Raw genomic sequence first — 14,221 nt, forward strand, 5'->3', positions numbered from 1 at the left:
TCTTCACATACGTCTCTGAGTGTCACACAAGTGCCTCCTTTCAACTTTGGGGGGTGTTCAGATTTCAGCCCACCTCCTAGCCCAGGTTCTGAAGGGTTCTTTTGTGCTGCAGTTGAGAACGACAGTATCAGAGAACTATGTTACTGTTGAGAAGCAGGCCTGTAGCATGTGGGAAACATTCAGGCAAGTTTCTAGATAGCCTTATCCCAAGGCACATGGCAAGGTGCTGACAGGTCTCCTGTGAATTTCTTTTTGAGAACTGAGCCCCCCAGCTGAGAGTATGCAGGTGCTGGAGACTGTGATTAGCATTGGCTTCTTGCCTGGCCACATGTATGTGAATATTTTCCAACAGGATCATTTATGTTGTTCTGTCCTTGTTTATGTTGCTCATCTAGCTGAAGAGAAAAGGCCTTACAAGGCCACAGCAGGGCAATGATTTCTCCTGACAGGTGAAGACCCTTCCTGACAGGAGAGGGTCTGGTTCCATCTTAACATGATAGATGGCATACAAGGGTCAATTATCTTTGAGATGACAAAATGGAAAAGAAGTTTCATGTTATTCCTTAAGAAATTAAAAATAGAACTACCATATGATTCAGCCATCTCACTTTCTGAAGACTTATCAGAAAGAATTTAAATTAGAATCTCAAAGGGATGTCAGCAGTCTCAGTACACTGCAGCACTATTCACCATAGCCAAGAGATGGGAGCAACCTAGGTGTCCATCAGTGGATGAGTGGGTAAAGAAAATGTTGTATAGACATAAAATAGAATATTATTCAGACCTACAGCAGGAAATTCTGCAATACGTGGCAACTTAGCACAGTATCTTTTGATGGCAGATATTATTTCTGCTGTGTTCCTGTTAGTTTTTCATTGCCATATCTTTTGCACAGTCTCTGGTATGTATTAGGTGCCCTGCAAATGTGTGTTGAATGAATGAATGAGCTAGTCTGTCAATGTTTGCCACATTCTTCTTCTAAGCCTGGATTGATTTTTGTAACTAACCTCACATATTTATACTCCTTGGCACACTCATGCAGAAGAATGAGGGATTAAGAAGACCAAGCAAAATACATGAGAGCTCATTTCTTCTCCTACCCTCATGACCCTCAAGGATGAGTCATTTCTAAGTTAGGAAGAACATGAATTATTTTTGTGAGTTGCCATTTCCATGGGTAAGCTTGGGGTGACAATTGTCAGTGCTGGATCTAGCACTTGGCTAACTGGCTGTAATAATCAACAAGTGATGCCAGTAACGAGTCAGCCTGGAGTGAGATAAAGAACTCTCATATGGGTGTTTCCTTTCCTGAAACCCACCCTAGTGATTTACAGCATCCACGCACCATTGAATTCTTTCACTTTTCTGCATGGCATGGTGGGCGCCAGGGTTCTGAAACACCACTCTTTATACCAGTGCTGGCCCATTATAACTTTTTCACAGATTTGGGAGGGGAGGAACCGTGAAGTGAGTTTTCCATAAAAGTAAATTTATTTAGCTCCAAAGACTGTCACTTTAAGTTCTAAAAACATGTAATGAATGATGTTGATATTAATCTGTGAAACCCCAAAATATGAAGACCACAAGTATAAAGCCATAGTTTCCTTTTACTTATTTATATTTCTTAGTGAGAAGAGTATTCCTTTTAAGTGTCAACCAATTTTACGGAGTTCTTGAATGATAATAATGATAATCATAGCATCTTTTTTTTTGTGGATCAAGGAAACATATACGTGCACAAGGATTTGAGGATTCTTTCACAATTTTGCTACAACCCTGCAGTGTTTTGCTTCTGACAAGTTGAAAAACACCAATGTAGGAGATTTTAAAATGATATGAATTTCATTGTAATCCTCTCCTCCACTCAATAACCATGTGACAATGAGCAAGCCATTTGTTTGAGGAATTTCACCCGGAATGACATGACACATCACTAGAATTGCTTTTCTAAGTTGGTGCCACTGTGGCAACAAAGTGGCAAATAGGTAGAAGAATCCTAAAAGAACAGTAGGAATTTTCTGCCTGTAGCCCCACTTTCAGTTTTCCCCACTCTAGGGATTATCCCTTATTTAGTGAATTGAGGTCTTTTTAGAATTTCTTGTTATGCCAACCAAGGCAAAATGGTGGCACAGGCAAGAATGAGGAATGGACAGTACCTGCAATTTCACCATATGCTTTGTCAAATGTGTTTTACATAAATAGAGGAGTAATTTCCATGTTTCTTGTATATAAAATTTGTGAGTATAACTAATCCTCTATTGTTTTAAATACACACACACACACACACACACACACACACACACACACACACACAGAGTATTATTTAAGGCAATGAGAAGTGACTTTATAGCCCTCAGAACTTATCCAACTTTTGAGGACAATTTGTAAAGGGACATGATTTCCTTTGTTGCAGGGGAATGTTACAAGTAACTATGTAATTGACTAAAGCATAATCAGTTATCTGTATGGTTCCATAGCAGCAATGCACAGAGCACACTCTCACATTCTAGAGCAATAAGAATGAAATCAGATTTTCCCTGGGAGATGAGAGACAAGTATACTTGACACCTACTCCTTATCAGAACTGTGCTTGACTTATGTTTTGTATGTGTGTTTTTGAGTGAATGACGTCTTCCTTCTCCTCCTCTTCCCCTATGTTATTGTTATTCTTTACTCTTATTCTTCCTCCTCTTCCTATTATTATTACTAATATTATTATTATATCTGTAGTTCTGGGAACTAGTCTTAGAAGTAACAACTGATACTAGAAAAGAACAAAGGAATGCTAATTTTGTTGATTTTACTTTTTACTATATTTCCAATGGGAGAGAACTCATTGGTAAAATAAAATACTAAATAAACACTGTCGATGTATTGGAATGGATAATCAAAATATGAGGTACCTAGTTTTCTTGACGATTAAGAGAACTGGACATGAATTGAAGGAAAAGGCTATAAAAGTAAAATAAGACTGTATTTTGTGTAATGTTACCGTAAAGATAACAACCATTGTCTTTTTTATCTGGAATACCATCCTCTCCCATCATTATAATATCCTCCAGCTGCCCCACTCCAAGGAGAAGGGGCATTTACATCAGATAATCCAGGAGAAAATCCAAATTGTTTCTAAACTGAAAGGAATTTGTATACATCTCTTGTTGGGGGAGAAGTTATCCAATGTTTTGACCTCATGGGGCTATGTACACAACTAAAAGGGTTGTTTCTCCAGATTGCAACATGTGCTGCATAAATTATCTCACAGACTTTACTTGCTTCTTGACTCCACATCAAAAGTCAAACTCAAACTCAGTTTTTCTTCTTTCTTTTTGTCCTCATCTATTTCATTTTTATTTTCTGCCTTGTGTGTGTGTCTCTTCTCCTGTCTCTTCCATTTTTCATCCTATTGAGATACAGGGGAGAAGGACAAGAAGATATTCCCCATATGAAAGGAGCTTTTAGCTCATAGCCATTTGAGGTTTTATTTCAAGCAGGGAAGAAGCATGATAAAGGCTGCAAATCAGAAGATCACTGTGCTTGCTCTGAAGACAGGAGATTACCAGGGCTTATTGTCAGATGTGAGCAGTTTAATTCAGAAGTATAATTGGTATAATATGGTAATTAACTGACAGGGAGAGGATTAATAATTTCTGGGTTTTCTGGCTTGGAAAACTAAGAAGATGGTGGTGTTCAGCTCCCAGATAGGAAATTGTGAAGAAAGAAAAGGTTTGAAAGGAAATGAAAAATATTAAACTTAAGAAAAAGGCACTTTGCTGATCGAAAGTCTTAATGGTTTGGGGAGAAGGCAGTATCCTCGGAATATACATTGTCTCTGCATTGAAGTTACAGAGAACCATTGGATGAAATTATTTACACAATACAAACCCTGTAAGATGTTAGCAAATAATAAAATAATGTAATAATATTGAGTGCTTACAGTGTGTGAGGTACTATTAAAAATTAATTCATTTAATCTTCTCTAGAACCCTGTAGTTACTATTTTCATTCCCATTTTATAGCGAAGTAAACTGAGGCACATCGAGATTCATTGTATTCCCCAAGGTTACACAGCTAATGAGTGGGCAAAAGCAAGATCATAAACCAAGCAGTCTAGATCCAGTCTTCCCTCTTAGCCTCTAAGTTACACTATGTCACAAATAAGTTGATTCCTTTTGCAATTTTTGTGTAGAGTTTTTCCCATTTCTTCCCAAAGTGACATATTTAAACAAAATTTAATTTGAGTTAAAATTTGGAATGTAGGACGTTCTGGCTAATTGAGATTTACCCACAGTCAGTTCTGGAAGCTCGGTGCCAAATTACAAGGAGTCATGGAGCTGTGCGTCCACTTTGGAGGCCCTTATAAACTTGTAAAATACATCTAATCAGAAAAAAATGCAAGGATTGGCAGAATTTCAAATCCCTGCCCTGTTGAGTTTAAAGCCCTGACTGTTGTCAGGTGTGAGCTGCTATTTGTCATATATTCTTTGGCTTTAGACAGAGGCCTTGACGTTAGAGTCCTGGGCCAGGCAGACCTTCATTGAAGAAAAGCAGCATTCGGCATTTTCCCGCTATTAACCCTGCCAACCCTCGCTTGTATCACAGCCAGGTCAGACTTGTACACATGGCTTTGTGAAAGTTGATTTTGAACTTCTAATTAACCATTCTCTTCAAATGTTGAAAGTCTGGTTGTTGTGTTGATGGTGCCCTAATACTAGAATGTATCAGAATAAAAAAGAAAATCTGCCATCTGCTATGGGACACAATTTTGGGGGGTATTTTTTATTCCAACTGTATCTGCAATTTTTTTTCACTCACACATCTACCAAGGGAAAACTAATTAAACCAAGAAAATAAAATAAAACTATGCATGCTTCTAGGACTGAAAACTCTTTGTGGATTATGAAAGAGTAGGAATACTTTGTAATCATATACTCAGGTGTTAGCACCCACATCAATCTCACACACACACATCATACCATGATACCATTCTCTGAGAACAGGACATACTAGAAGAAAGTCAGGTTTAAGGGAAGATTATTTCCTAAGTATTTACATATATTATTTCTAGTCCTCACATGATTCTGCAGTGCACAGTTCTTCCCTCATTTTGTTCATGAATAACTTGAGACTTACTAAGTTTAGGTAGCTTGTTTAAGTTCTTTCTACTGGTAAGCAGTATAAGTAAGATTTTAATCCGGGTCTCACTGTGATGTCAAAGCCCACTTTCTTTCTACTAAAGCATCTATATGACCTTCCTGTTCCCACTCCGTTTGAAAAATGAGAACAGTGTTCTACCAGATTTCCTCTTCCCAAGTATAACAGGATAGACACTATAACAGGCCTCTCCTAAGGTGTAATAGAGTCTGCATACATTAAAACAATCTATTGTAGTACATTAGTGGGCTTGCTAGAATGTCAGCAAATAGGAAAGGGAAAAAAACATAAGATGAAATTTAATAAGAAGCAGTAAGTAACACAAAAAAGGGGAATATCTCTGAAGCAAATAATGGCATCAGTGCTATAATGCACAAGAAAGCTTGAGATCTGCATCAAAGGGATATGAGTTTGATAGATACTAAAGAGTTTTGATCTTTGTCCACTCCTGGGTTCTGGAGGAAGTCAATAAAATTCCTTCCTGGAGGAATGTATTTCTAATTTAGACCCTCAGTATGTGCAGAGATCAAGCCCAACAAAATATGAATTCAAATACATAAATATATACATATTTTAAAAAATGAATAAAATCCAATGCACAATAGCACAAGGCACTAGGGAGAGTCAGCAGAAATGAGATATATCAGAATAATAAGCCTTATTTGTGGAGTTAAAATGGAGGAGGATTACTTTCAAATACTGATAATAGATAAAGAATATTCATTTATTTTCACTTCTTCATGGAAACCCACTAAAACAATAATAAAGTTTTCTTTTTTTCTAAAGACATAAACTCCTATGGATAAAGAATGAGAAAGGATACCATCTGTTACTGTCTTAGCAGACCTAAAAAGGTGAATCCTAAAGCAACACTGGCAAGCCTATCTCTGATGGGATGGATACATCAGGCTATTATACCCATATGTCATAGAATTGTTGACTTGCACACCTAAGGTACTGTTTTATTGTCTAGTTTTTAATTCCTCATTTCTCCTCATTCATTGCCCTTTCCTGTCTTCACTTCTTTTTCCATTCAGCATTAAAATTATAACATTCATTTGCCCTTCTACCTTTCAATCTACCTTACCAACAGTCGTGTCCTTCAACTTTACCGATATAAGAAAATCTCAATGCTGGATATACACGACAAACAACTTTCCCTGATGCTGGTCTTCCAGAGATTTCTCCAGTGCAGGTCTTCAAGAGACTGTCATGATGTATAGCGGTTTGACCTCTTATAAACTTATAATTACCAAACGTAAATGGGCCCATTACCATGCTACTGCTTTCTTCTCTTGACCCAACTTACCTTCTTTCAGTTCTTTTAGTGTGCTGTTTTTCCACCTTCCTCAAGACCTTCATATATTTTCCTGATATTCCTCTCTTTGACTACTTAACTCTTATACATACTTCATATCTCAGCTTAATTGTCCCTTGATCAGATATACACCTTCTGATTATCAGTTAAGATCAGATTTTTTTTTTATTTCATAGAACGCAGTACCTTCATTTCAGTAGCTTATTTCAGTGTGAGACGTGTACTCATATAGCATGATCATTTGATTAATAGCAACCTGTAAGATCTATGAAAGTATCCATATCCTATATTTCCAAAATCAGAATGCATGGTAGGTAATAAAAGCAAAAAGTAAGAGTGTATTACTCCATTCTCACACTGCTTTAAACAACTGCCCAACACTGGACAAAAGAAAAGCGATTTAATTGACTGAGAGTTCCACAGGGCTGGGAAGGCCTCAGGAAACTTATAATTATGATGGAAGGGAAAGAGACATATCTTACGTGGTGGCAGGTAAGAGACAGCAAATGTGTGAAGGAGGAACTGTCAGATACATAAAACCATCAGATCTCCTGAGAACTCACTGACTCATGAGAACAGCATGGGGGACACCATCCCCATGATCCATTCACCTCCTACCAGTTCTCTCCTTCAACACGTGGGGATTATGAGGATTACAATTCAAGATGAGATTTGGGTGGGGACACAAAGCCTAACCATATCACTGAGTGATAGAAACAATCTTTTGAATGCAATTTGGTTTCCCATGTAGGGAAATTGGGATAAAATCGACTGGTCATCCTGACAGTAATAGTATATAGCCCTCATAAAAGTTATACTTCTTTGGTGGGTTAACAAATTAGCTTTGCAGGTTATTCATAAATAGCTTCTGATTAATGCACTCACATCTCTGTATCCAAGAGACTGACTCTTCCCCAGAATATGAGTATTCATTTCATCTAATACCCCTTAATCTGCCTTCAGGCTTGCTAAGAAAACTGGAATAGCCATGTTTGTCTATGTACAGGGAGATAATTCACTATTCACGTTGGCACTATTACTTCCAGGACATGGCATAGTTTATTACTCAATAAAAGTTAATTTTCAAAAAAAGATTGGTTTCTAACGCAACATTCAATGCATTTTAGTAATATGTGTCTCAGGGTTTGAATATATCAAACCATTGACAGAGAGGACGCTTGAGATGTATGAAAGGAACAATTCCTACCAGGTTTTTCTTACATCTGTTACATGTTGGGAGACTATCTTGGTTTGGCTTCTACCAGAAACAGATCCTGATACACAAGGAGTCATGTACAAGTAATTTATTTGCAGGTGCAGGCATAGGGAGAAAAGGAAGAGGAATAGTGAAGAGTGACAAGAAAAGAAATGAAGTGTCATTTGTTCAACTATCTTTGTAGGTATCTAGAGTTTAATTCCTCTGGGGAAATGCTGAGAGCTGATGTAAAACACGTAGCTCAGAGTTACTTCATGTGAGCTGCGAGGGAGCAGAGAAATTTATGCTCCAACTCCAAACAGTTATTGCCTGAATACTGCTCCTGGGGGACAATATTACCTGATATTTCTGGCCAATCATAGAGCAAAAATGCTCCAGGGGCACTGAAAGCTGTCCTGAAAAGACATGTTGGTCCTGGCGAATGGAAATGAGGTAGTGTGCACTGAACTAGTAAGGGGTGGGACATGTGGATGAGGCCCTGACAGTGGCTGCTACAGTGACAGTTCTTTCTTGTCTGCCACGGACAGTCTTGGTTTATGTCTGTTGTCTCAACATCTCATGCAGATACCGTTTGTTTCAGATTTTTCATTTTGAATGAGGTATTATTATCTATAGTTTTATTAAGTGAGTAAGGATGAATGGGTTACACGTGTACTTTGCTTTAGCTTCTATCATGGTTTCATCTGGTTGTGTAAGAAATGCGTGGAAAGTAAATATGATTTTTACTTTGAACACATGTTTAAATCTATATGAAATACAATTGATAACCCATCTCTCTTTTCCAGGTCCTTCTCTGATTTAACTAGCGCTTCCCTTTTAAGAAAAGTGTGCAGGGTCCTCATGGATACTAGTTGTAAATGATATCTAAATTTCTGGTCTGGGAGGTAAAGGAAGAAATACTCAACATTGCTACCACCTGGCACACCAGTCATGGGTGCTGTAGTCAGTGCTGTAGCTTGTGACATGCATGAAGCTACCAAGCTGTTAGAAGATAGAGTTAGGGGCCTGGTGCCGGTGGCTCACGCCTGTAATCCTAGCACTTTGTGAGGCCGTGGCAGGCAGATCATGAGGTCAGGAGTTTGAGACCAGCCTGCCAACATGGTGAAACCCTGTTTCTACTTTAAAAAGTACAAAAATTAGCTGGGCGTGGTGGTGCGCACCTGTAATCCCACTACTCACGAGGCTGAGGCAGGAGAATCGCTTGAACCCAGGAGGCAGAGGTTGCAGTGAGGGGAGATTGTACCACCACGCTCCAGCCTGGGCAAAAGAGCTAGACTCTGACTCAACAAACAAACAAACAAACAAAAAAGAAGATAGAGTTAGGGGAAAATTCAAGAAATCAGCAGTTAGATGTGAATAAGATATGTTCAGGAAATAGGACCAGCCTTCCATACAGCATTTACACTCTCAATACTTTTGCTACAGAGATTTTGTCAATTATTATACATTACAACTTCACTGTGTATTTATTTGTTTTATGTTTTGTTACATATTTTAATTTCGCTATCAACATTATTGGCTGAAATGAGCTCACAAACAAGTGTGAATGTGAATTTTAAAAATGAGTGCTCTACTTCTATTTCCCAAGCGAGTTGATAATGAATATGTAACTTGAACAAAATGTTTGTCAATATTCATTATTCATCAAGAGGACAGAGTAAAATCACAGACGAACACCAAAGACACAATGCTGTTAAAGAAGCAGCAGTTTCTACCTTAAAATTTAGTTATTATTAACCAAAGCAAAACAAAAATAAAAACTAAAACCAAAAGGAACAATTTAAGAAGTGCAGTTGCAGAAGGTGCATTTATGTAATGCTCTGTGAAACATTACTTTTTATTTAGGTAAAATGATTATGATTTAAAATTTTGTAAATCAATTTTCAGTTTCTAGTATTACTTTTAAAAGTTCAGGAGTGAGGTAATAATTGTTCTTTCTTGACTCCATTAGCATAATTTCTTGCAAATGATACAGTGTCCTTAATTGCTTCAAACAGAAAAATCACTAATTAATAATAATTCTTCTATATATTACATTCAATTTATAGAATCAAAGTAAAGCTTTTGTAAATAAAGTTGCCCAAAAAAGAAAGCAGGGAATTATTGTGAAAGTTATTTATTATAAATTTTGGTAAAAGTGTAATACTGATAATAAAATCATTTGGTTTTGCATTGATATACAAATTTAAATTTTGGTGGAATATAACATCTTATAGAGCAAGAATGTACTTAGCATTACTTATGGAGTACACAATTTTTATAAATAATTTGATAAGATTTAATTATAAAGTTAATAACATTTAATAACATTTAATAGGAAAGGGATCACAAGGCAAATCAATAAACAGAAACTGACTCAGAACGTTAAAAATGTACTTCCAATGTGAAGAGGAAAGTGTAAGCATAATGAAGAGATAAATTAAAAATATAAAAACCATGCAAATTGAAATTTTAGAGACAAAACATGCAACATTTGATATTTTTAAAAGCCCACAATTTGGATGGATTAATGGCAGATTATGCAGTACAGAAGAAGAAAATGAGTGAAGTTGAAGACATAGCAGCATCTAAATTTAGTAAAATTTTGAAGAGTCAAAAACAAAGAAAACTTTCTGACGTTTAACTTGTTTGTGTTACATAAAATGTTTGCCAAAGTGGAGTATGCTGAAAGGAGATAAAAGACAGCAACCATGAAACATTTGGAATAAAATAGTTACTCATTTCAGTATTTTAAAAATTAAATGTGAAAATATTCTGCTTTTGGCCAAATTGTTCTGAGCTTAACAGATAGCACCATAGTTGTAGAGACTATTTCTCAATGAAAATTATTGCAGTCTCTTGAGAAGGATAAATTAAAGATGCCAAAAATTTCAAACTTATTAACCATACAATTAAGGTTTCAAGATTATAGGAAATTCAATCAAAAAGCCTAAAATATTTAGACCCCATTGAAACAAAAAATATATTTTTCATAAAAATGTCAGTATATTGTATCAGTGTGCGATATAGCTACAAAGCTGATTAACATATGTGATATTCAGCAGGAATAATAATTCTGCTTATGTTATTTTCTAAGGTTCAGATAATCAATATAAAGAAGAAGCTGGTAGCCATGCTTTGACAAACATGAATTATGCAATTTTTTTTAATGAATTTTAGTTGTAAAAATAAATTTGGAATAGGACTATCTTATAGGCCAACTAATAAAAATAATTTCTTGGCCAACAAATATTTCCAAAACATATAATTTTTATTTTTAGCCCCATTTAGCCTCAGAATAGCCCCAATTTAGATGAAAAATTACCTGGTCACTCAATTTATGCACCAATTTTCAATGTGTCTTAATTTTTGCATTTAAACAATGTTTTGGATCATGCCAAAGTTCTCTGTTTATCTAAAAAGTGTATCTTAAAAATGTATTAACAAGTTTTAGAAAATTCATAGACTTAGGCTCTTTGTAAGCCCCAGGTGTTTATCTCTGCGGTTGAAGGAGATAGCAAGAGGTTAAGGTTAGCAGCAGCTTCTTTCCCTATGAGAACCTGGTGTATAAAGATGAAAGGCAACATCATTCAAATGGAAAGAAGGTTAAAAAAAGCAAATTTGAGAAGGAGTGGCAGCTCTAAGACTCTAAAATGATGATGGAAAGGGGGATTTCTGGGGTCAGGAAGTTTTCAAAGTAGCAAGGGGCTTTGAATTGAGAAAACTTTTGGTAGATAGGTGACTTGTGTAACACAGATTTTCATGAGTCAGCAACTGCCTATTGTTCCAAATTGTCCATTTCCAAGAACAATCTGGTTTATACTGAAGTCCATTTACAGAGTACCTGCAGGATGCCCTCTCCTGGGCCTTGTGTGACCCGGTGAAACCCCATCTATGGCCTTCACCTCAAAGTCTTGACTGTCTACATTCCATTCTCTACTTTTTATCTTTATTGTAGATTCATTATTTGTGCTACTTTTGCCAGATAAAACAAAAATACATGATGGTGAAGGCTGGATAGTCCTTAAAAAGTGCTGAAAAGTGGTAAGATTTATATAGTGGGAAAAATGAGTAAGGATAGAGGATATGACTGAAGAGGGAGTGTGCATGCCCAATTTTAATGGAAAACTCTTCTCTTTTGCCAGTTGCGTAGCCATAGGAGAGCAACCCAGTTGTGGCTGGTTACTAATATTTGACTGCACGAATAACAGCTCCTGAAAAACCTAGCAGTCAGCCTTGGTTCATTTCTCGTATGTGGTAATGGGGATATTATTCCTATGCCAATAGATACGACTTTCTTGCACATCTGTTTCTGTAACGGAAGAAAAGACCCTACACATCACATGAAAATATAACCCATAAATTATGGGGTTTGAATTGACTGCATATTGCACAGACAGTGCTATACCCACTTCCATTTCAAATATTCTCCTCTATGAATAGAGATAGTGGTCTATAAATGCATTATTAATGTAGAATATTTCCCTTGTTTTTATAGACTTTGCCAGAGGCCAAATAGAATTTAAATTTTTGGGTTATTTCTGAGTCAGGAAACTCATACATGTGGATAAAAGCCAAACTTATAATATTTAATCTTAACTTAGCAGGATATTTTATACACATTAAATTTTATCCAAAAGGGTCTCAACTATTTTAAATCCTTCCTAGAACTGACATACATATGGGCCAAAATTTAAAGGATCATGGTCAGTCATTCGGCTTAAAGATTGCTATTAACAATGCATACCTTCTGTCCTGATTGTGTTATGCAAGTAAAGATGTTTGTTTGTGGCCTAGACCTCTCTTATTGAGAAATAAAACCCAATGCTTGAAAATTAAAGCCCTTGCTTATTCTAGATGTGCATATTATGTGCAAAGAGTCTTTGCTGACCTCTTCAAGAGTCCATAGGCTCATAGATCAAAAAAAAGGGTTTCTGCCATAGCAAAATTTATTGTAACATCCAAGAGTGATATGTAACATTAGATCAGAAGGATAATAAGTGAGAATGAGAGCAGGAATAAAACTTTCATATCATTAAGCCTACCACTATTATTTTATAAATGTGGAAATTGTGCTCCATTGTGATCCAGTGACTTCTCCCGGATTAGTGTGGAGTGTGGGATCTCCAATCTGGAAATACTTTTAGTTAGCTCAATTTTCGATGAGCTTCTTTTTTTTTTTTTTTAATTTTATTTTATTTTTTATTAGTCTATTTTTATTTTTTATTTTTTATTTATTATTTTTTAATTTATTTATTATTATTATACTTTAAGTTGTAGGGTACATGTGCATAACGTGCAGGTTTGTTACATATGTATACTTGTGCCATGTTGGTGTGCTGCACCCATCAACTCGTCATTTACATCAGGTATAACTCCCAATGCAATCCCTCCCCCCTCCCCATGATAGGTCCCGGTGTGTGATGTTCCCCTTCCTGAGTCCGAGTGATCTCATTGTTCAGTTCCCACCTATGAGTGAGAACATGCGGTGTTTGGTTTTCTGTTCCTGTGATAGTTTGCTAAGAATTATGGTTTCCAGCTGCATCCATGTCCCTACAAAGGACACAAACTCATCCTTTTTGATGGCTGCATAGTATTCCATGGTGTATATGTGCCACATTTTCTTAATCCAATCTGTCACTGATGGACATTTGGGTTGATTCCAAGTCTTTGCTATTGTGAATAGTGCTGCAATAAACATACGTGTGCATGTGTCTTTATAGCAGCATAATTTATAATTCTTTGGGTATATACCCAGTAATGGGATGGCTGGGTCATATGGTACATCTAGTTCTAGATCCTTGAGGAATCGCCATACTGTTTTCAATAATGGTTGAACTAGTTTACAATCCCACCAACAGTGTAAAAGTGTTCCTATTTCTCCACATCCTCTCCAGCACCTGTTGTTTCCTGACTTTTTAATGATCGCCATTCTAACTGGTGTGAGATGGTATCTCATTGTGGTTTTGATTTGCATTTCTCTGATGGCCAGTGATGATGAGCATTTTTTCATGTGTCTGTTGGCTGTATGAATGTCTTCTTTTGAGAAATGTCTGTTCATATCCTTTGCCCACTTTTTGATGTGGTTGTTTTTTTCTTGTAAATTTGTTTGAGTTCTTTGTAGGTTCTGGATATTAGTCCTTTGTCAGATGAGTAGATTGCAAAAATTTTCTCCCATTCTGTAGGTTGCCTGTTCACTCTGATGGTAGTTTCTTTTGCTGTGCAGAAGCTCTTTAGTTTAATGAGATCCCATTTGTCAATTTTGGCTTTTGCTGCCGTTGCTTTTGGTGTTTTAGACATGAAGTCTTTGCCCATGCCTATGTCCTGAATGGTACTACCTAGGTTTTCCTCTAGGATTTTTGTGGTATTAGGTCTAACATTTAAGTCTCTAATCCATCTTGAATTAATTTTCGTATAAGGGGTAAGGAAAGGATCCAGTTTCAGCTTTCTACTTATGGCTAGCCAATTTTCCCAGCACCATTTATTAAATAGGGAATCCTTTCCCCATTTCTTGTTTCTCTCAGGTTTGTCAAAGATCAGATGGCTGTAGATGTGTG

General features: G+C 36.5%; 1 protein-coding gene across 33 annotated transcripts in view; it reads left to right on the forward strand.

Moving 5' to 3' along the window:
* Positions 1 to 14,221, forward strand: part of LOC105475646 (histone deacetylase 9) — a 919,991-nt gene that overhangs the window by 881,243 nt on the left and 24,527 nt on the right. Inside the window, exon 26 of one of the 33 annotated variants that reach the window (XR_011621594.1) lies at positions 5,938 to 6,105. The exons of the other annotated variants lie outside the window; for them this stretch is intronic. The gene's annotated coding sequence lies outside the window, so the exon portion shown is untranslated. The remainder of the gene's footprint in view (positions 1 to 5,937; positions 6,106 to 14,221) is intronic. 33 annotated transcript variants of the gene reach the window in all.

Source organism: Macaca nemestrina, chromosome 4 (assembly GCF_043159975.1).
Source record: "Macaca nemestrina isolate mMacNem1 chromosome 4, mMacNem.hap1, whole genome shotgun sequence".
NCBI lineage: Eukaryota > Metazoa > Chordata > Mammalia > Primates > Cercopithecidae > Macaca > Macaca nemestrina.